The following is a 24,435-nucleotide window of genomic DNA, read 5'->3' on the forward strand; positions in this document are numbered from 1 at the left end:
ATTGGGAAAGTCCTTGGGGTTGGAGGTTAGTGGGGAGGATGTGGAAGAGTTGGTGGAGGAGGACAATGAAGAACTAACCACTGATGAGCTGATAGATCAACTTCAACAGCAAGAGGCCAGACCTGAGGAAACTGGTTCAGAGGAGGGGAGAGAGAAATTGAAGAAGTTGCCTACTACAAAGATTAAGGAAATCTGTGCAAAGTGGCTTGAAGTGCAAACCTTCATGGATGAAAATCACCCTCACACAGCTATTGCAAGCCGTGTTGGCAACCTGTACACTGACAATGTTGTGAAACACTTTAGGGAAGTCATAAAGGAACGAGAGGTACAGGCCACTATGGACAGATATGTTGTGCGAAAGAAGTCCAGTGACTCTGAAGCTGGTCCTAGTGGCATTAAAAGAAGAAGGGAAGTAACCCCAGAAAAGGACTCGACACCTCAAGTCTTAATGGAAGGGGATTCCCCTTCTAAACACTAACACTCTCTCTCCCCTCCTCCCATCCCATCAATCATCACCAGATCTTCAATAAAAGTAAGTGTCATGTAATTGTGCATGCCTTTTTCAGTTTGTGTGTATTAAAACTAACATTTCATGTGGTAAATTTTTTTTTTTTCATACATTTGGGTGTCTTGCACGGATTAATTTGATTTCCATTATTTCTTATGGGGAAAATTCATTCGCATACCGACCATTTCGCATAACATAGAGCCGTCTTGCACGGATTAAAGTCGCTATGCGGGGGTCCACTGTAGTAGCGATGGTTGATTGGGGTTTACTATACAACCTGGCCAGCTCAGAGACACGTACTCCACTTTCATACTTAGCAATGATCTCTTTCTTCATCTCCATAGTAATTCTCACCCTTATTCCTGCAGGGTTGGCACTAGAAGCTTTCTTGGGGCCCATGGTCACTTATTTTGCAGGTGAAATCACTAAAAACACTGTAATAATACGAAATGTTCCGATTGTATGCTTGGATGTTACCGCTGGCTTGTAAACAATGCCACCGGCGGAACATGTGAGGCTGGCTCAGGCCGCACATAGACGCGTCTCAGACGAATCGCGTTGAGCAAGTTTTTTAGCGGTATGCGAGGCAAAATTTTAGCGATAAAATGTAACGCTAGGTGGATTTAACATTGTGATGCCAACGTTAGGTGGGGGCCCACTGTATATTATTATACTATTATTATTATATGTATTATTATTATTATACATACTATTATTATTATTATTATTGTATAAATAATTTGTAATTTTTATTCACACAAAAAATATAAGATTTACTGTTATTCCTTATTACAATAATTTTATAAATAATGTCAACCCATTCACGACTGCATATTGTTTACTCTGAAACAGCCAAGCAATGGACCATTTCTCCTAGGTTGAGCTCTATTTCAAGGTGCTTTTTGTCATGAAAGCAATCAAAATCATATCTATTTCTATAATATATTTACCATTCTATCAAATGAGACCAAAAAAAAACAAGAATACAACCATAAAAAACATTTGAAATTACCTCTAAGGGGGGGCTAATTGCTGAGAAGTGAACTCCATTATTTATGCATAGATTTCTTTCATTTTTGGTGTACGTTAAGAAGCATCTTTCCATCATACATTGCCCAAGTTTCAATAAGATAGTCCAACAAACAAATGAGATAAAATTCCCGAGATCAAGAGCAAGAGCCCTTCACCAGTGTCAAGGAACCTGCCTTGAGGTCTGCTCGCTTGCGGAAATTTTGCTCGCATATGGAAGCAAAAAATCGACCCATCGACTGCTCGTATTTGGAAAAACTCGCACATGGACACTCTCACAAGTAGAGGTTCCACTGTATAAAATTTTAGCTCAAGCCCACTTCGTAGGCCTCTGCAGTAATCTACCAACCTTCATTGCTGCTTTCTTATCTGACAGACATTTTTGTGTCCATGTTGGCACCTCGCTTTCCTCAGACTTTGTTCAAGCTGAGGGAGTCCCACAAGGTTGTGTCCTTAGCACTACCCTTTTTCTCTTAGCTATAAATGACTACCGTCCGTTCTTTCCATTGCATATTTGGTCATCACTTTATGTGGATGACTTTGCTATAGCTTACTCAGGCGCTGACTGTCACCTGGTAGCAGCCTCCTTTCAGGATGCAATTGACTGAGTTTCTCATTGAACCATTTCTCATGGCTTTAAATTTTCTAGTACGAAAGCCCAGTTCATTACCTTCACTAGACTTCCTCTTATCCCAGATATTCCATTGTATTTACATGGCTCACGTGTTCCAGAATGTGATACAGTCAAATTTCTTGGCCTTCTCTTCGATTGCCAGTTGACATGGAAACCTCACATTTCCTTTTTGAAGGCAGCCTGCTATGGTTGGCTGAATCTCCTTAAAATTCTTGCACATTGTTCATGGGAAGCAGATCACCGAACTCTCCTCCGTTTGCATTCCACCCTAGTCTTGTCCAAGCTGGATTATGGCGACCAAGTCTATTCTGCGGCTTCTCTTACAACTCTTTCTAAGTTAGATCCCCATCATCATCAAGGTCTTCGTTTATGCCTTGGTGCCTTTCGTTCATCCCCTGTTGAAAGCCTCTATGCAGAGGCGAATGTATCTGAGCTGATCATCATTATGCTCATTGTCTTCATTACTTTGTCTGCACTCATGACTTATGCATTTCTTCTACATATAGGTAGGGCTCAGACATTAGTAGAAGCCCATTGTTTGGCACCCCTGCCTACTCCGACTATTTTCTCTTCATCTTCACTCCGGTCTTCTCTCCAGTTGCCTCCCTTGTATGTTCATTTAGCGTCTGCCTCTCATTTTTCCCTTGGGAGGTTCCAACTTCATGTGTGTTCTCCCCTACTACCATGCGCCAAAGCTCTCCTGCCTAGGACTGCTTCTCGCTCTCTTTTTCTCGATTACTTCCGGTCATATGCTCATGCCATTGCTCTTTATACAGATGGTTCTAAATCTTCTGACGGTGTTGGGTTTGCAGCAGTATTCCGTGACAATGTTGTCCGAGGTCATTTGTTAGACTCAGCTAGTACTTTTACTGCCGAGTTGTAGGCCATCCTTGTAGCACTTCTTTGTATTACAGTGGACCCTCCCTTTTCATCGATCTCCGTTATCGCCAATTTTCGTTTTCGCTGACTTTTTCCATCAAAATATTGGTTCTGTTTTCGTCGATGGTACGGAACCTGTCCAGTGCCCAGAGTGCATACAAAGCCGCCTGCCACAAGCATTCTCAGGCAGTGTCGTGTTGTTTCTCGGTGAGTGAATATATCCTGTGAGGTCATACGAAACATTTTGTAATAATCCATTGTTTTTGGCACTTGTTTATTGTGTGTGACTGCTAAATAAGCCACCTTGGGCTCATAGAATGCTTCTAGTGCCAGCTCTTTGGTAAAGAATGTGAGAAACACGATAGAATTCAAGAAAAGTTTGTAGAAAAATACAAAAGTGGTGGTGTAGAGGGTGGTAGTGATGGTGGTAGAGGATGGTTGTGATGGTGGTAGTGGTAGTGATGGTGGTAGAGGGTGGTAGTGGTTGTGATGGTAGTAGAGGGTGGAAGTGGCTGTGATGGTGGTAGAGAGTGGTAGAGAGTGGTAGTAATGGGGGTAGTAATGGAGATTTGTGCAATGTGGAGTAGGATGGAAAGATTTGTGGCATTAAAAAACAAAGAAGGGAAGTGACTCCAGATAAGGACTTGGTACCTAGAGTCCTTATGAAGGAGGATTCCCCTTCCAAAGAATAACCTCTCTTCCCTCTCCCCTCCTCCCTGTCTTCCATATACCAACAACAGCCTTCAATAATGGTACATGTCATGTAAATGTATCTTTAAGGTAAAAAATAATATTTTTTTCTTAATACTTCTGGGTGTCTGGTACAGATTAATTGGATTTACATTATCTCTCATGGGGAAAATGGTTTCAGTTTTCACCGATTTCTCTGGAACAGATTAAGCATGAAAACCGAGGGTCCACTGTACATATGTCTCCTTTGACGTTTGTGATCATTTCAGGTTCCCTCAGTGCTTTACAAGCCATTAAACAATTTGATTCCCCTCATCCATTAGTCCTTCGCATTCAACTGTGATTGTGCCGTGTAGCTAGCAAAAACAAAGACATCGTGTTCTGTTGGGTCCCCTGGACACGTTGATGTGCAGGACAATGAACAAGCAGATGCTGCTGTGCAGTCAGTGGTGCATGATCTTTCAGCTTCCTATAGAGGTACCATATTCCGTTCAAAGATTATTTTCCAGTCATCTCAGCCCGTCTTTGCAGCCGTTGGGAACAACAGTGGTCAGGCATGCACCACAACAAATTGCATTCTGTTAAACCGCTTTCAGGTTTGTGGCCATCTTCTTACCACCATTGCCATTCTTGGGAGACTGTGCTCTTCTAGCTCTGCATTGGCCATACTCGCCTTACCCATGGGTATCTCATGGAATGACACCCTATTCTCTCTGAAGTTTGTCGGGTCCCTATTTTGGTTCTTCACTTTCTTGTCAATTGCCCAGTTTTATAGCGAGCTCACAGGATTTACCTCCAATGATACCTTATGTTCCCTTCTTGCAGATGGCCCTGCCTTGACTTACAATCACTTTTTGACTTTTTGTCAGCAACTGCTTTACTCTACGAACTTTGACACATAGCCCTTAGCGTCCCTTCCAGCCCTTTTCTCCCCTCACCTCTAATACCCTCTCCACCTAGCTGTTTATAGTCTCAGCACTATTTTCTGCCTCACAGTGCTGTATGACCCTTGTTGGTTTAGAGCTTTCTTTGATTTTAATAATAATAATGTGAATGCTGCAGTGAGGAGGAGACTGGAGGCAGTGTCTAAAGGCAATGTGTGGTGTAAATATTATGCAGAGAGTTTGTAGTGTGGAAATTAGGAGGCATGGAGTTACATAAAGTATTATTCAAAGGGCTGAAGAGGGGTTATTGAGGTGGTTTGGTCATTTAGAGAGGATGGAGCAAATTAGAATGACTTGGAGGGTGCGTAAATCTGTAGATGAGGGGTAGGGGGTCTTCCTAGGAAAGGATGAAGGGAGGGGGTAAAAGAGGTTTTGTGTGCAAGGGGCCTGGATATACAGCAGGCATGTGTGAGCATGTTACATAGGAGTGAATAGAGATGAATGGTTGTTGGGACTTTAGGAGCTGTTGGAGTGTGAGCAGGGTAATATTTTGTGAAGGGATTCAGGGAAACCAGTTAGACAGACTTGAGTCCTGGGGGTGGTAAGTACAATGCCTGCACTTTAAAGGAGGGGTTTCAAATATTGGATGTTTGTAGTGACATCTAGACTATCATATCTGGGCACCTCTGCAAAGACAGTGATTATGTGTGAATGATGGTGAAAGTGTTGAATGATGGTCACCTTACCTCGGTGGGAGATGGCCAGTGTGTTAAAAAAATAAAATTTAAGATTTAAAAAATAACTTGTAACCCAACATTTCCCATAAGTTGTTCATTCCATCCATTGCATTTTCACATATTGCTTTGTTTTTTTCTGGAACCTGACTGGCATGAAAGGTGGTTGTCTACTGCATATATAATGGTACCTTACGTTTTGCTAGCATTTTGATGCCATAAGACATATTAATGTTATTTGCATTTTGCAGTTTCATGCAGAAACAAGCATGAGAAGAATAGCCACTAAATCTATTTTAACTTTTATTATAAATAATGAGGACCATTATGGGCTTGACTTCGTAGATTCAAGAAGCACTCGATTATTCGCAAAATAATGTACTGTTTTTCAAAGGTAAATATACCAAAGGCTCCACGATTTATACTGTACAAACAATAGAAATAGACACATTAACATATAAAATAAGAAACATTCCTATTTGTACAAATATATTTTTGAGATATACACTATGCTATTAATTACAGTAATAATTCCGATGGAGACAGGTCTAACAAAGGTGGAAAAGCAGGCGCAGCCCTTTGTGTTGGCAGTGGTGAGTACTGTATGTTGGCAGCGAGGATGGCACCACTGGCTGACTAACACTTATAATATGATTGCAGACATTGCTATTGTTGTAATATAAATAAATTGTGGCAAAAATTGTAACTTTAAGAGTATGCAGATAGAAGAAATAACTGTCAGAGGCAAATAAGATAATGGATTAGGTTTAAGTTTAGCTTATTTGGTTAATATTGTAAAATTCTGATGGAATTATAAAATATAGTTTTTCAGCACGTCAGCCGTCTCCCACCAAGGTAGGGTGACCTTGGTGAGAGACGGCAGATGTAGTAAAAAAGAAAAAATCTATATACCGTAGATATATACGGAAATACATCTTTTATGTACCTTCTAATGGTAAGCATCAGCTAATATCTACTTATCTGGCTAAATATATATCTTAAAGTCTTTCTTGTCTGATTTGGTACAGCAAAATTAAATTATTACACAGTCAATGTTTCATAAAAGATATTTTAAATAGCTCCAGAAGGAAATATTAAATATTGATAGTTATTTTTTTTTAAAGAAATTATATTGCACTTCATAATTTTGTTAATGGTTTCTAGTAACAGATAACTAATGTCACTTTACAAGTTAGATGCAAATATCTTGCATAATAACAATTATACTGTCAGTCAGCTCCTGACCATGTAGACAGAAGAAAGGTTTGGCTGCCTAGCATTGGTCTGGTATGTACATGCGTTGCCCTTGAACTGGGCACTTGTAGGTCACATGGACACGCTACATCAAACTTACTAGTAATAACCAATCACAGATGACTTATGGCCTTAGGACTAGAGACCACCAAATGACCACAACCATGACTATGGCCTTCCAAGAGTCATATTTGCCTTGCACAGGCCTTCATTCAGCTCTGCACTCTTCAGCACAAGCACCATATAGCTATGTACATGCATTCATGTACAGCAACATAAAATTTATTAAAATTTCAAAAGGTTTATGCCAGCCAGATTGCATTATGTTTGGAATTTTTACGCCAATTTTTTTTTTCAAATAGCTCATAGTTACTTTATAATATATTTTGATTATATAAGCATTCACTCTGCTTTTTACAATGTTAAGATTTGGTATTGGTGAAATTTAATGCAGAATTTTTTGTCTTGTATGTTGAAGCTGGTATGTACTTATATCACCATTCATACAGTATCTGCATGGGTGGCAATATAAACACTTGTTTCCATCTGCATGGGTATTTCAGACTGTTAGCACTGATGTTTGGGATTTCCAACATTGTAGTAACCCCACATTTCACGTCTTGATGCCAGAGTGATGATGGAATGGCAGACTGCATCTGCACGATGGCGTCTTGGCTACCACAATGCCCGATCTGTAGAGAAAAAATAATTTATTGACCACACCACACTACATAAGTTTAGCACTTTCTTAATCTAAAAATAATAATAATAATAATAATAATAATAATAATAATAATAAAAACAACAAACAAAACAACAACAACAATAATAATAGTAATGAAAGATTGGATATCAGATTAGGAGAAGTGAGTATGGAGGAAGTGAATGTGTTCAGATATTTGGAAGTGGACTTGTTGGCAGATGGGTCTGTGAAAGATGAGGCGAACTTCAGAATTGATGAAGGGAAAAAGATGGGTGGTACATTGATCCATCTTTAGAGGCAAAGAACCTTATTCATGGTTAATATACCAGAGTATAGTGGTACCAGCACTCTAATATGGGAGTGAATCATGGATTTTGACCCTTTCACTGTCCAGATCCCCAAAATTAAAAGTGCTCACATTGTTCACATTTAAAAAAAATATATATACATATATTGTTTTCTTCTAAAATGGTGGGGAATCTTTTTCCTGAATTTAATAACACAAAAATATGAAATTTGATGGAAAATTTTTGGAATTATGCAAATGCAATGTTAGCAGTCTGAACATATTTTATGCTACTACAATTTTGGGGAGTTCAAGTTCAATTTTAAGCCAATTCTGATGCTCAGTTTGACCAAATTCTTATTTCACTATGCCTTCTTATCGATTCATTTAGTGCAAGAACTCTCCCATTTAACTACCAAAACTACTTTGTAAACTGCACAGAATTTGGTAATTTCACCAATTTTACACAAAAATTTAAAAAATTCCAATTTAAAAACGGAGTCCAATATAAATACTGTAGACTTTCCAGACACTAAAGCAAGATTTCCTCAGTGCAATAATTATGTCCCCAAGCATCTCTTATACAGTGGACCCCCGCCTTACGATGGCATCGCATTACGTTAAATCCTCCATACGATACATTTTAACGCAAAAATTTTGTCTCACCTCATGCTAAAAAACTCGCCTTACGTGATTCGTCTGGGACGCGTCCCACGTGTGGCCTCAGCACCAGTGTTTACAAGCCAGCCAGTGCGGTCGCATCCACGCATACATTCGGTACATTTCACCTTATCCCAGTGTTTTTTGTGCTTGTAACTGCAAAATAAGTTACCTTGGGCCCCAAGAAAGCTTCTAGTGCCAACCCTGTGGTTAAAAGGGTGAGAATTAGTATGGAAATTAAGAAAGATTTTGAAGGGTTTGGGGCTAACTCTGAGAAACCTATGCTAGTTGTGGAATCCATTGTGCCTACTTCAAAGATTAAGGAAATGTGTGCAAAGTGAGTTGAAGTGCAAACCTTTATGGATGAAAATCACCCGAACACAGCTATTGCAAGCTGTGCTGGTGACTATTACAATGACAATGTTGTGGCCCATTTTAGGCAAATCTTAAAGGAACGGGAGGTACAGACCTCTATGGACAGATTTGTGCGACAGAGGTCCAGTGACTCTCAAGCTGGTCCTAGTGGCATTATAAGAAGAAGGGAAGTAACCCCAAAAAAGGACTTGCTACCTCAAGTCCTAATGGAAGGGGATTCCCCTTCTAAACAATAACTTCCACACACTCCCCTCCTCCCATCCCATCAATCATCACCAGATCTTCAATAAAGGTAAGTGTCATGTATTCTATTCTTAGTAGACCTCTTCAAGGGGGGCTCCTTGGCATGGTGAAGAGGCTCTTGGTCTGAGGAATTAGACCTGTTGGTCTCCTTCCTCAGACCGAACCTAATTACCCCCCAGTCCCCCCTTCCCTATCCCATCCTCCCCTTTTTCCTTTCCTCCTCCTCTTCCCCACTCCTCCCTTTTGCCCTTCCTCTTTTTGGCCTTTGGGATTTTTCCCACAGGTGCACTAGTTCCTAGGTAGGGGAAAGGGTACCAGGGTCCATCCCATTCTGTTGAGGTTCTTGGCGGTGGCATAGTTTGCCGTGGAATCTGGATCACCTGAGGATGTCCCGAACCCTCTCCGGTATCCCGGAGGGTGGCTTTGGGTGTCTTTTGGGCGATGGGTGTGTCTCTGGAAGCCACCTTTCGGATTCTGGTGGCTGAAGGAGGTATGCTTTGTGGTGGATATCCGGCCGCCCTCTCTTTTGTCCACCGAGGTAGCTCGACAGATGTGAGGTTGCTATCCCGGATTGCTGGTTTACTGGCTTGAAGGGTAGGGTATGGCACGGGTTCCATGCTGCATCTGCGCTACTTGCAGTTCTGAGGTCCTCTTGGGCGCAGAGGGAGATTTCTGGCCCTTTCATTCCTCCTAGGAACTATTCCTCCCTGGTCCCCCCTTTTTTTTATTCTTTTTTTTATTTTTATCTTCTTTTCTTCTTTCTTTTTTTTTCTTAAAAACAAAAAGAAAGAAGTAACCTAACCATGGAGTTCCCAATCCATGACCCCGCTACCTCCAGGCCCCTTCTTGTTACTGCACCCCATTCTGACCTCGCCTCATCTTTTGATCACTCTTTGGACACTCCTAGGGCCCCTGTACCTCTTGCTGGTGCTGTTTCGTCACCCGCTTCAGGTGCCGGGATTTCGACTCACTCCTTTGATTTGTCTGACCTTCGCTCTTCTTTGACTATGCTTCTGGCCTCTCCCTCTACGGTGCGGCAATTTTTGAATTGCCAGCCCGTCCCGCATCGGACCAACTCTGGTCCCACTTCTAAACGCCAACGACAATCTCCTGATGATGTTACTTCGTTACCTTCCCATTCTACTCGGAAAAGACCGACACGTCATGCACTCCCTCTCCACGATCAGTTTCGGACCACACAATGGACTAAATTCTTTACTTTAAGACCGATTTCTTCTACTGCCTATCTTTCCGATCATAGTATTGGCAAAGCGCTCCTACACCATGTTGGTAGAGATATTTCATTTCATGCTCTCAAGAGCAGTACATGCATCGTCACTGTCCAGAATGCTACCCAAGCTCATGATCTTTCTCTCCTTTCTCATATCGATACTACTCCTATCACTTGAAAAACATGTTTCTCTCAATTCTTGTAGTGGTACTGTCATTCTACCCCATACCATAGTCCAACAGAATTTCCAGACATGTGGCAACGACATTCTTGAGCAGCTGGAACTCCAGGATCTCCCAATCCTTAAAGGAGATACTTATGTCCTTCCTGCCCGCGGGCGGAGACGTTACCCTTGCAATGTGGCTCGATTAACTCTCAACAGCTGTGAACACCCGTCCTCTGTTTATGTAGCTGGACATAGGCTACAAGTTCGAAAGATGATCCCTACACCACAACAGTGTAGAAATTGCTGGCGATTTGGCCACCCAGCAAAATATTGCAGATCTATAGCCGAATGCCCAGTCTGTGGTGCCGATGACCATTCTAATATGTCTTGCAGTTGACCTCCCTCTTGCCTTAATTGTCATGAGGCTCACCCTTAATACTCTCGTAGTTGCCAGGTCTACTTAAATGAGCGCGAAATTCGTTGCCTCAAAGAAGCAGAAGGTCTCCCTTATTCTATGGCGGTTTCCCATCTCCACCTCCAAGGGAGACTACCCCGTGTTTCTTATTCTCGTGTTTCAAAACATCCCCCCACTTCTAGGGTCCCATCTTCTGCAGCCTCCTCTGCGGTTGCCAGTCCCATAGTCACTCCTGTATCTAATTCTTTTGCTGTCTTGGGCTCAGACGTCCCTACTTCAACACCTCAGTCTGTTCTCACTTGGTGTTCTCCCTCATAAACCCCGGTATCGACAAAACCTCGTACAACACTTCCTCCCAATCGCCTCTCTACTTCTCAGAAGTCCAAAAAATCTCCTTTAACCCCTCCTTTCCTTCATCCACCTCCACACTTTACCTTCCCAGTCTCTGTACCTGGGTCTTTTCCTTTCACTGGCTCTGTTACAAGTGTGGAGGTTCATCCTCCTCCTCGTACTGTGCCTTCCTCCCCTGTCCCCTCCCAAGTTTATTCCTCTTCTGCCACCTCCCAGGTTTCTGCCTCTTCTGTCCCCTCCCACACTTCTCCAGTTCCCTCCACCCTTTCGCCTCCCCCTACCTTGGTACAGTCCATTACAGTTCCGATCTTTATTCAAACTCCTCCTCCTTCCATCTTCAATACAGTGGACCCTCGACCAACGATGGCATCGATTAACGATAAATCTGACTAGCGATACATTTTAACACAAAAATTTTGCTTTGACTAGTGCTTAAAAACCCGACCAGCGCTATTTGTTCCGTACCATACGTGTCCACTTTGGCCTGAGCGCGCCTCACTTGTCCCTTTGGTGCCAGTGTTTACAAGCCAGCCAGCCACCGCGGTCGCTTCCAAACATACAACTGGAACATTTCATATTATCACAGCCTTTTTAGTGATTGCACCTGCAAAATAAGTCACCATGGGCCCCAAGAAAGCTTCTAGTGCCAACCCTACAGCAAAAAGGGTGAGAATTACTATGGAGATGAAGAAAGAGATCATTGATAAATATGAAAGTGGAGTGCGTATCTCTGAGCTGGTCAGGTTGTATAATAAACCCCAATCAACCATCGCTACTATTGTGGGCAAGAAAACTGCAATCAAGGAAGCTGTTCTTGCCAAAGGTGCAACTATGTTTTCGAAACTGAGATCGCAAGTGATAGAAGATGTTGAGAGACTTTTATTGGTGTGGATAAACGAGAAACAGATAGCAGGAGACAGCATCTCTCAAGCGATCATATGTGAAAAGGCTAGGAAGTTGCATGATGATTTAATTAGAAAAATGCCAGCAACTAGTGATGTGAGTGAATTTAAGGCCAGCAAAGGTTGGTTTGAGAGATTTAAGAAGTGTAGTGGCATTCATAGTGTGATAAGGCATGGTGAGGCTACCAGTTCGGACCACAAATCGGCTGAAAAATATGTGCAGGACTTCAAGGAGTACATAGACAGTGAAGGACTGAAACCTGAACAAGTGTTTAATTGTGACGAAACAGGCCTGTTTTGGAAGAAAACGCCAAGCAGGACGTACATTACTCAGGAGGAAAAGGCACTCCCAGGACATAAGCCTATGAAAGACAGGCTTACTCTGTTGATGTGTGCCAATGCTAGTGGTGATTGCAAAGTGAAGCCTTTATTGGTGTATCACTCTGAAACTCCCAGAGTGTTCAGGAAAAACAATGTCCTCAAGGCTAATTTGTGTGTGCTGTGGAGGGCAAACAGTAAGGCATGGGTCACTAGGGACTTTTTCTATGACTGGTTACATCATGCCCCTAATGTGAAAAATTACCTAATTGAAAAGAAATTAGACCTTAATTGCCTCCTGGTATTAGTGCTCCTGGTCATCCTTCAGACTTGGCAGAGCGACTTTCTAGGGACATGAGCTTCATTAAGGTGAAATTTTTGCCTCCTAATACCACTCCTCTCCTGCAGCCCATGGACCAGCAGGTTATTTCCAACTTCAAGAAACTGTACACAAAAGCTATGTTTGAAAGGTGCTTTGTAGTGACCTCAGAAACTCAACTGACTCTAAGAGAGTTTTGGAAAGATCATTTTACCATCCTCAATTGTGTAAACATTATAGGTAAGGCTTGCGAGGAAGTGACTAAGAGGACATAGAACTCTGCTTGGAAAAAACTGTGGCCAGAATGTGTAGACAAAAGGGATTTTGAAGGGTTTGAGGTTAACCCTGAGAATCCTATGCCAGTTGAGGAATCCATTGTGGCATTGGGGAAGTCCTTGGGGTTGGAGGTTAGTGGGGAGGATGTGGAAGAGTTGGTGGTGGAGGACAGTGAAGAACTAACCACTGATGAGCTGCTAGATCATCTTCAACAGCAAGAGGGCACACCTGAGGAAACTGCTTCGGAGGAGGGGAGAGAGAAATTGAAGAAGTTGCCTACTTCTAAGATAAAGGAAATGTGTGCAAAGTGGCTTGAAGTGCAAACCTTTTTTGATGAAAATCACCCTGACACAGCTACTGCAAGCCGTGCTGGTGACTATTACACTGACACTGTTGTGAACCACTTTAGGAAAGTCATAAAGGAACGAGAGGTACAGGCCTCTATGGACAGATATGTTGTGTGACAGAAGTCCAGTGACTCTGAAGCTGGTTCTTGTGGCATTAAAAGAACAAGGGAAGTAACCCCAGAAAAAGACTTGCTGCTTCAAGTGCTAATGGAAGGGGATTCCCCTTCTAAACACTAACACCTCTCCCCTGCTCCCATCCCATCAATCATCACCAGATCTTCAATAAAGGTAAGTGTCATGTAACTGTGCATGTAATCTTCAGTTTGTGTGTATTAAAATTAATATTTCATGTGGTAAAAAAATTTTTTTTCAATACTTTTGGGTGTCTTGCACGGATTAATTTGATTTCCATTATTTCTTATGGGGAAAATTAACTTGACTAACGATAATTCTGACTAACGATAAGCTCTCAGGAACGGATTAATATCGCTGGTTGAGGGTCCACTGTATTATCTCCCATACGACGTCTCTGAACTCCGAAACACTTGAAGCAATCTCTGAATATATTGCAAAGACCAAACCATCAATGGACACTGATCCACCATCTGTTCCTTCTCTTAACTCTTCTCCATCTGCGCAACTCCTTTCTTCACAGCGCACCATTCCTTCGCTGCTTGAATGTTTTCCGCTGCCACCGCATGTGGACTTTTCTAACCCCTCTAGTCCATAAGTACCCTTACCTGTGGATTTCTAGTATCTTTATCATTGTCAATCATGGCCTATTTACAGTGGAATATGCGTGGCCTCAGGGGTAATCGGGGTGAGCTTCAGACGTTGCTCTCCCAATTTTCCTCTGTTGGTGTTTGCTTACAAGAACTAAAATTACACTCTGCTCTTATCTATCCCATCTCAGGCTATAATTTATTGTACTCTTCAGATCCTTTTCCTGATGGGACCTTTAACGAAAGTGCCCTTCTTCTACACACTGATATTCCGTACCATCAGCTATTTGTTCGTACTTCGCTGCATTACACAGCAGCCCGTATCCACCTGCCTAGATAGTATACACTCTGTTCTTTGTATCTCTCTCCTTCTCGAGCATTATCTATTCTGGATATTGCCTTTCTTGTTTCGTCATTACCGCCACCACTTCTGTTACTTGGCGATTTTAATACCCATCATTTCCTCTGGGAGGGGTCTCACTGTGATTCCCGTGGCATTCAGCTTCCCACCCCCTCCATGTTTTAAATACAGGTACTCACACCCATTTTGATCCTCGTACTCATACTCTCTCTTGCATTGATCTCTCAGTCTGCTCTTCCTCTGCTGCACTAGACTTCACCTGGCCTGTTCTCCCGGATTTACATGACAGCGATCATTTTCCAATCATTCTTACTTCCCCTTCATATTCACCACCTCTTCGTAACCCACGCTGGCAATTTGATCAGGCAAATTGGGACCTTTACTCACAACTAACTGTTTTTAGTGAGGTTCCTTCTTCATCCTCCATTGATGAGCTTTTACACCTCTTCTCGTCCTCAGTTTTAACCGCAGCTTCTCATTCTATACCCCCAAACCTCGGGCAGTCATTCTCAGAAATGCGTGCCTTGGTGGTCTCCTGCTTGTGCTCGTGCAGTACGTTTGAAACACGCTGCGTGGGGCAGGTACTGGTATAATAGAACCACTGAGAGGTTTCTTGATTTTAAGCAGAAGCGTGCTATCACTCGCCATGTCATCCGTGATGCTAAATGCACTTGATGGCGAGATTATGTCTCCACCATCACCTCTGCTTCCTCTATGAGTGCAGTCTGGAAAAAAGTACGGAAACTGAATGCTAAATATTCTCCTGACCCGGCTCCTGTTCTGCGGGTTGCCGGTGTTGATATAGCAAACCCTCTAGATGTTGCCACTGAAGTTGGCAATCATCTGGTCCGTATTTCTCTGGGGCTCCATCTCTGCCCCTCGTTTCTTTCCTCAAAGTCTGCCAGAGAGTTAGCACCCTTGAACTTTTCTTCTCTCAGAGAAGAACAGTATAATGTACCTTTTACACTTCAGGAACTGGAGGCAACACTCTCAGCTTGCTGATCATCGACGGCTGGGCCCGACGACATTCATATTCGAATATTACAACATTTACATCAGTCAGCCCTTGCAGTCCTCTTATGCCTTTTCAATCTCATTTGGTCACAAGGAGCTCTTCCAAAGCTGTGGAAATCTGCCATTGTTCTCCCTTTCCGCAAACCGGGTACTACGGGACATGAAGCCTCCCACTATCGTCCCATCGCTCTTACTAGTGCAGTTTGCAAAGTGATGGAACGTCTGGTAAATAGACGTTTAATGTGGTATTTAGAGACACACAACAGTCTCTCCACTCATCAATATGGCTTTCGTAAGGGCCATTCTACCATAGACCCCTTACTACGTTTGGATACGTATGTTCGTAATGCCTTTGCGAATAAACACTCAGTTATTGCCATATTTTTTGACCTTGAGAAGGCATATGACACAACTTGGAGGTATAATATTTTGGCCCAAACCCACTCCTTAGGCCTCTGAGGCAATCTACCATCTTTCCTTAAGAACTTTTTAAGTGACAGACACTTCCGTGTTCGAGCCAATAATGTGCTCTCCCCGGACTTTGTCCAAGCTGAAGGTGTCCCTCAGGGATGTGTTCTGAGTACAACACTTTGTCTCCTTGCTATAAATGATTTGGCCACTGTACTTCCATCCAATATTTGGTCATCACTCTATGTAGATGACTTCGCTATTGCTTGTGCAGGCGCTGACTGTCACCTCATTACAGTTTCTCTCCAGCATGCGGTTGACTGTGTTTCCAATTGGGCCACCACGCATGGGTTTAAATTTTCCAGTACCAAAACTCACCAAATTACTTTCACTAGACGCTCTGTCATCTCCGATCATCCTTTGTACCTCTATGACTCCCGCCGTATCCCTGAATGTGATACAGTCAAGTTTCTAGGCCTTCTCTTTGACCGTAGGTTATCCTGGAAACCCCACATTACCTCTCTAAAGGCAACTTGTCACAGCCGGCTGAACCTTCTTAAAACCCTTGCTCATCTTTCATGGGGAGCTGATCGTCGAACTCACCTTCGCCTACATTCAGCCTTCATTTTATCGAAACTCGATTATGGTGACCAGATCTATTCAGCGGCCTCTCCTGCTACTCTCTCTAGCCTTAACCCCATCCATCACCAAGGATTACGTTTATGCCTTGGTGCTTTTCGCTCTTTCCCTGTTGAGAGCCTCTATGCGGAAGCGAATGTCCCATCCTTGTCTGATACCCATTGCCTTAGCTACTATGTGCGCTCTCACGATCTCTGCAATCCTTCCATTTATAGAATGGTCACTGATATTAGTAGACATTCTTTATTTTTTCGCCGCCCCTGTTTCCTTCATCCCTTCTCTCTTCACCTACATTCGCTCTTGTCTTCTTTTCAGTTACCGCCTTTATATGTTCATGTAGCATCTCACTTTTCCCTACCCCCCTGGGAAGTTCCAGCTGTTCGGGTCTGTTCTTTCTCACTCCCTTGCTTGAAAGCCCAACTGCTTACGGTGGCTTCCCGCTCTCTTTTTCTTGACCACTTCCACTCTCATTCTCATGCCATTGCCATGTACACAGATGGCTCTAAATCTTCTGACAGTTTCGGATTCGCAGCAGTGTTTCCGGACAGCATCGTGCAAGGGCATTTACTATCTTCAGCTAGTGTTTTTACTGCTGAATTGTATGCCATTCTTGCAGCACTTATTTGTATCGCATCTATGCCTGTGTCATCATTTGTGGTTGTCTCTGACTCCCTTAGTGCTCTACAGGCTATACGGAAATTTGATACACCTCACCCCCTAGTTCTTCGTATCCAACTTTGGCTACGCCGTATCTCTACCAAGCATAAAGATATTGTTTTTTGTTGGATCCCTGGCCATGTTGATGTACAGGGCAATGATCAGGCAGACACTGCTGTGCAGTCAGCAGTACATGCCCTACCAATTTCATATAGAGGTGTTCCATTATCGGACTATTTTGCTGTAATAGCTACCCACCTTCAGGCCCGTTGGCAACAATGTTGGTCTGCTCTGCTCAATAACAAACTTTGTTTTATTAAACCGAGTATAGGTTACTGGCCGTCTTCTTGTCACTAGTGTTGAGGTTGGGAGACTACTCTCTCCTGCCTTCGCATTGGCCATACTCGTCTTACTCATGGATATCTCATGGAGAGGCACCCTGCTCCTCTCTGTGAGAATTGTCAGGTTCCATTATCGGTCAGCCACATTCTATTAGACTGCCCACTTTATCAACGAGCACACAGAATTTACCTCCGTCGTCGTCTTCGCCCCGCTGCTCTCTCTTTACCTTCTCTTCTCGCTGATGGACCCACCTTTCATCCGGACACTCTCATTGACTTTTTGACAATAACTGACTTACTCCACAAACTCTAATGATACCTTCAGCCCTTTCTACCTCAATCTCTTGCTACTCTCTTCCCCCGCACTATCCCCTGCCCCGCTGTTTTCTGTAACCTACTAATCATCCCTCCCCGCTTCTGCCGCCCGATACCCTCGCTTCCTTCCCTACCCTGCAGCGCTGTACAGTGGACCCCCCACATAATGTTGGCATCGCATAGCGTTAAATCCGCATAGCGATACATTTTATCTCTAAAATTTTGCCTCACATAGCACTAAAAAATTCGCTCAACGCAATTCGTCCGAGACGCGTCCATGCGGCCTGAGCCAGCCTCACTTGCTCTGCCAGTGGCATTGTTTACAAGCCAGCCTCCGCGGTAACATTCAAGCATACAATCGGAACATTTTGTATTATTACAGCCTTTTTATAGTGATTTCACCTGAAAAATAAGTGACCATGGGCCCCAAGAAAGCTTCTAGTGCCAACCCTACAGAAATAAGGGTGAGAATTACTATGGAGATGAAGAAAGAGATCATTGCTAAGTATGAAAGTGGAGTGCGTGTCTCCAAGCTGGCCAGGTTGTATAGTAAACCCCAATCAACCATCGCTACTATTGTGTCCAAGAGAACGACAATCAAGGAAGCTGTTCTTGCCAAAGGTTTAACTGTGCTTTCGAAACAGAGATCGCAAGTGATAGAAGATGTTGAGAGACTGTTGTTGGTGTGGATAAACGAAAAACAGATAGCAGGCGATAGCATCTCTCAAGCGATCATAAGTGAAAAGGCTAGGAAGTTGCACGAGGATTTAATTAGAAAAATGCCTGCAACTAGTTGTGATGCGAGTGAATTTAAGGCGAGCAAAGGTTGGTTTGAGAGATTTAAGAGGTGCAGTGGCATACATAATGTGATGAGGCATGGTGAGGCTGCCAGTTCGGACCAAAAAGCAGCTGAAAAATATGTGCATGAATTCAAGGAGTACATAGTGAAGGACTGAAACCTGAACAAGTGTTTAATTGTGACGAAACAGGCCTGTTTTGGAAGAAAATGCCAAGCAGGACCTACATTACTGAGGAGGAAAAGGCACTCCCAGGACATAAGCCTATGAAAGACAGGCTTACTCTTCTCATGTGTGCCAATGCTAGTGGTGATTGCAAAGTGAAGCCTTTATTAGTGTATCACTCTGAAACTCTCAGAGTGTTCAGGCAAAAGAATATCCTCAAGGCTAATTTGTGTGTGCTGTGGAGGGCAAACAATAAGGCATGGGTCACTAGGGACTTTTTCTATGACTGGTTACACCAAGCATTTGCCCCCACTGTGAAAAATTACCTAAATGAAAAGAAATTAGACCTTAAGTGCCTCCTGGTGTTAGACAATGCCCCTGGTCATCCTACAGACTTGGCAGAGCGACTTTGTGGGGACATGAGCTTCATTAAGGTGAAGTTTTTGCCTCCTAATACCACTGCTCTCCTGCAGCCCATGGACCAGCAGGTTATTTCCAACTTCAAGAAACTGTACACAAAAGCTATGTTTGAAAGGTGCTTTGTAGTGACCGCAGAAACTCAATCGACTCTAAGAGAGTTTTGGAGAGAGCACTTTAATATCCTCAATTGTGTAAACCTTATAGGTAAGGCTTGGGAGGGAGTGGCTAAGAGGACCTTGAACTCTGCTTGGAAGAAACTGTGGCCAGAATGTGTAGACCAAAGGGATTTTGAAGGATTTGAGGCTAACCCTGAGAGGAGTATGCCAGTTGAGGAATCAATTGTGGCATTGGGGAAGTCCTTGGGGTTGGAGGTTATTGGGGAGGATGTGGAAGAGTTGGTGGAGGAGGACAATGAAGAACTAACCACTGATGAGCTGCTAGATCAACTTCAACAGCAAGAGGCCACACCTGAGAAAACTGCTTCGGAGGAGGGGAGAGAGAAATTGAAGAAGTTGCCTACTTCAAAGATTAAGGAAATTTGTGCAAAGTGGCTTGAAGTGCAAACCTTCATGGATGAAAATCACCCTCAGACAGCTATTGCAAGCCGTGCTGGTGACTATTACACTGACACTGTTGTGAACCACTTTAGGAAAGTCATAAAGGAACGATAGGTACAGGCCACTATGGACAGATATGTTGTGTGACAGAAGTCCAGTGACTGAAGCTGGTCCTTGTGGCATTAAAAGAAGAAGGGAAGCAACCCCGGAAAAGGACTTGACACCTAAAGTCCTAATGGAAGGGGATTCCCCTTCTAAACACTAAAACCATCCAGTCTCCCCTCCTCCCATCCCATCAGTCATCACCAGATCTTCAATAAAGGTAAGTGTCATGTAACTGTACATGTTTTCTTAAGTTTGTGTGTATTAAAATTAATATTTCATGTGGTAAAAAAAAAAAAAAATTTCATACTTTTGGGTGTCTTGTACGGATTAATTTGATTTCCATTATTTCTTATGGGGAAAATTAATTTGCATAACGATAATTTCGCATAACATTGAGCTCTAAGGAACGGATTAATAGCATTATGCGGGGGTCCACTGTATAGCCCTTGTGGCTTAGCGCTTCTTTTTTGATTATAATAATAATATTCTTAGTAGAGTAGTAATTGTGCATGTCTTCTTCAGTTTGTGTGTATTAAAATTAATATTTCATGTGGTAAAATTTTTTTTCATACTTTTGGGTGTCTTGCACGGATTAATTTGATTTCCATTATTTCTTATGGGGAAAATTAATTCGCCTTATGATAATTTCGGCTTACAATGAGCTCTCAGGAACGAATTAATATAGTAAGGCGGGGGTCCACTGTACATATTACACTTGCCTTCCATTTTGATTACTTTGTCACACATAATCAAAGATTTACCCTATTTCTTGAATAATAAAATATAACCTCACAATTCATAATAACACAATTGTAAACAAACCAGCTGGCCAAGTGGCTTAAACAATGGCCAGAGTTTTAGGACTCACCTTGTGTTTAACCCTTAAACGGTCCAAACGTATATATACGTTCACGCGCGTAGCGCCCCAAACGTATATATATATGTTTTCTTTGCCATTCATTCAACATTGCCACAATAAGCCTGAGTCACCTAGACATGAGAGAATGGGTGTGCGCACTCACTGTGTGCCATATTAAAATAATTGGGGATGCCTGGGTACCATGTGCTTTTTTTCCCTTTTAAAAGAAAAGATTTTTTTTTCCTCAAAAAATTTGGGGCGCTACGCGAGTGAACGTATATATACGTTTGGACCGTTTAAGGGTTAAACCCCACCCATCCCATGGTTTAATAAAATATGACCAGGAATGAGATGCCATGGTTTATGGGATCCCAGTAATTAAATCAGACATACTAAAAGCCTATTAAACAGACTGGGATGTAAGGGAGGCCTTACCCATTCTCAAGAATATCATCAAAAATCTAATATTTCTGCTAATTTGAGGCCGATTTCAATATAACTTCCAGTACTAGAACTAACCAAAATCATATTTGTTTCAGGAAAATACTCATCATTCTGTCAAATGATACGAAGAAGCGGCCAATAAAACCATAAAAATCATCCTAGAAAACATCTCCAAATCACTATTTTAAACCAAACACGAAAGTTTTGCTTTTCCCATCATGCACCACATGAAGAAGGATTTATTTTATATTGTGCATACTTGCCACACAGACTCATTCTTTCATATCTAGGCAAAAATTTACTGCTCACAACTTATCTGAGTGAGCCGAGCCTATGGGGTAGATCTATGTGACAGCCCTGGTGTCAATGATGTACAGTAATACCCCAGTTTTCATCCTTAATCCGTTCCAGAAGGTCGGCCGAAATCCAAAATGGATGAAAGCCAAAGTAGTATTTCCCAAAAGAAATAATGTAAATCCAATTAATCCATTCCAGACACCCAAAAAATTAATAAAAAATACATTTTATAGAGAATAACTACAGTGGAACCTGAGCTTACGAATTTAATCCATTCCGTGACCTTGTTCGTATCCTGAGTCAATTTTCCTCATTTAAATTAATTAAAATGCAATTAATCCGTTCCAGCCTCTCAGGAGGCGTGACAAAATAATGCTAATATCAACACTACAACTTAGTTATCTATCACAATTCATATAATATGACATAAACAATATTAATAGCATAGAAACATGATATATACTCTACAGTTAATAAAATAGGCCATAATAAGGCAAGTGATGGTGACACCGGCAGTGGCAGAAAGCATCCACAATTTACTCTCCCACTCTAGTATCTTCCCGTTCATAACCCCACACCTAGCTTGTGTTTATCTATGATTAGTGGTGAGGTTGTCACATACATATGTAGCCACAGGTGTGGTCAAGACAGATGTATATATAGGTGAAGACATCATCGCTGTAGCCACAGTGGTGGTGGCGGCGGTGGCCACAGTGGTGGTGGCGGCCAGCTGCCCCTCACTATGCTGCTGCCTTCTTCATTTCTCTAGCTTTTTTCATAGTTTCTAATCACTTCTTGCTGATTGTATGCAAATACTGTCTCTTTGGGTGAGGCATTGTGTAAGAAATTTAATATAAGACAAAATTACGCATCCCAGGGGTCTGCTACGATCACTCAGAGCAGCACACCTCCCCTTTCTTTTGACTCTTGGTTGGCACTGAGATTGCCGTGATCATAGCAGCTGTACCTACAGCCACCCAGAGGGTTACCAATTTCTATTTTGAAGCATTTGGCACAAAAGCATAAAAAAAAAAAATACGAAAAAGTCTAAAAATGACAAATTGTTATTATTACAGTGGACCCCCGCATAGCGATATTAATCCGTGCAAGAGAGCTCATTGTTATGCGAAATTATCATTATGCAAATGAATTTTCCCCATAAGAAATAATGGAAATCAAATTAATCCGTGCAAGACACCCAAAAGTATGAAAAAATTTTACCACATGAAATATACATTTTCCTACACACAAAGAGAAGGATACATGCACAATAGTAGAGTAGTACATGCACAATATATATTGTGCATGTACTACTCTACTAAATGAAGAATAAATGACAATTACCTTTATTGAAGATGCAGCAATGACTGATAAGACACTGTGTCCTGGGAGTGCCTTTTCCTCCTGAGTACTGTAGGTCCTGTTTGGCATTTTCTTCCAGAACAGGCCTTATCACACTGTGTATGCCACTACGATTCTTAAATATCTCAAACCAACCTTTGCTGGCTTTAAATTCACCAATATGAGCACTGGTTCCAGGCATTTTTCCCTGTTCACCTGGGTGTTAGTCGACTGGTGTGGGTTGCATCCTGGGAGACAAGATTAAGGACCCCAATGGAAATAAGTTAGACAGTCTTCGATGACACTGACTTTTTTGGGTTATCCTGGGTGGCAAATCCTCTGGGGTTAATTGTTTCTTGGTATTCTCAATAAGCCACACCAATAACGGTGCTACAGCAGCAGCAGCAGCAGCTGACAGTGCTAAAAAATGCGATGGTTGATTGGGGTTTATTATCAACCTGGCCAGCTGGAACCCCCTCCATTTTCCCATACTTTCGGTTTTTTTTTCTTCATCTCTAAAAGAAATTTCCCTCACCCTTATTGTTAGGGTTGGCACTGAAGCTTTCTTGGGGCCCAGGGTCACTTTTTTTGCAGATAAAATCCCCAAAAAACACTGTAAAAATTTGAAATGTTCGATTGATGCTTGGATGTTACCCGGGGGCTGGCTGGTAAACAATCCCGGGGGAACATGTTGGGGGGTCAGGCCCACATAGGAGCGTCTCAGGCGAACCCCGCGTTGAGCGGGTTTTTTAGCGGTATGCGAGGCAAAATCTTGGCGATGAAATGTAGCGGTATGCGGATTTAACGTTATGTAAGGCCAACGGTATGCGGGGGTCCACTGTATTATATTGTATTATTATTATTATTATTATTATTATTATTATTATTATTATTATTATTCTTTGTATGTACATATTATAATGATTATTATTATTATTACATACATATTATAATTTATTATTATTATTATTATTAATTAGGGAACTGGAGCACAGATCCAATTCCATAGATCAAGAGCCCATCACCACGTACATAATAATAATAATAATTTAAATAATAATAATCCAAAATTTAAAAATGACAGTAAAAGGGGAAACTTCAAAAGGCTGCCAGTAGTTGGGGCCACCATCAACCCAAAAAATTGGTAAAATCTAGTACCTTTTTACCCGTTGAAATTAAGTGTCTATTTGTATTTTGGTTAAATCTTTCCCGAAATGTCTTAGCATGATAATTTGGGTTTCTTTCTCCCAAATTTTATTATGATATGTAAACACACATTGTAACCTTTGCAAAGAAATAAATATTTTATTTATTTATTTAAGGAACCTCCCTTGAGGAGGAAGTTCGCATCCTGAAATTTCCTTCATATCCAGAAGCCAAAAATGGACCAAATGATGGTTTGTATCCTGAAAAAGTCACATGATGGGCATTCGTAAGCTGAGGTTCCACTGTAGTTTTACGTACAGAAAACAATGAGAAATAAATTTAAAGCATTAATTTTAATGGGTAAATGAACATTTAACCGTGATAGGGAACAGTGTAGTAAAGAAAGCGAATGCCAGACTGGGAAATTCCCGTATGAACCCAAACACGGGGTCTACCTGCAAATTTGGGACCCTATGTCTAGCCCTTATACAATGCCATATGGATTAAACCTTTCTCTTCATGGTACTCTGCCTTGACAAAAAAATGAAAGATAGACTGCAAATCACCCCGAACAAAATCTAAGATTCATCCTGGGGCTGGGACCAAAAAAAAACATGAGGGCCCGGATGAATTACAGCAGTTG

General features: G+C 42.0%; 1 protein-coding gene across 1 annotated transcript in view; it reads right to left on the minus strand.

Moving 5' to 3' along the window:
* Positions 1 to 5,648: 5,648 nt before the first annotated feature.
* LOC128686838 (leukocyte antigen CD37-like) overlaps positions 5,649 to 24,435 on the minus strand; it is a gene marked incomplete at its 5' end in the record, with an annotated part of 188,241 nt that continues 169,454 nt past the window's right edge. The window contains 1 exon segment of the mRNA XM_070082122.1: positions 5,649 to 7,304.

This window comes from Cherax quadricarinatus, chromosome 7 (assembly GCF_038502225.1).
Source record: "Cherax quadricarinatus isolate ZL_2023a chromosome 7, ASM3850222v1, whole genome shotgun sequence".
Taxonomy (NCBI): Eukaryota; Metazoa; Arthropoda; class Malacostraca; order Decapoda; family Parastacidae; genus Cherax; species Cherax quadricarinatus.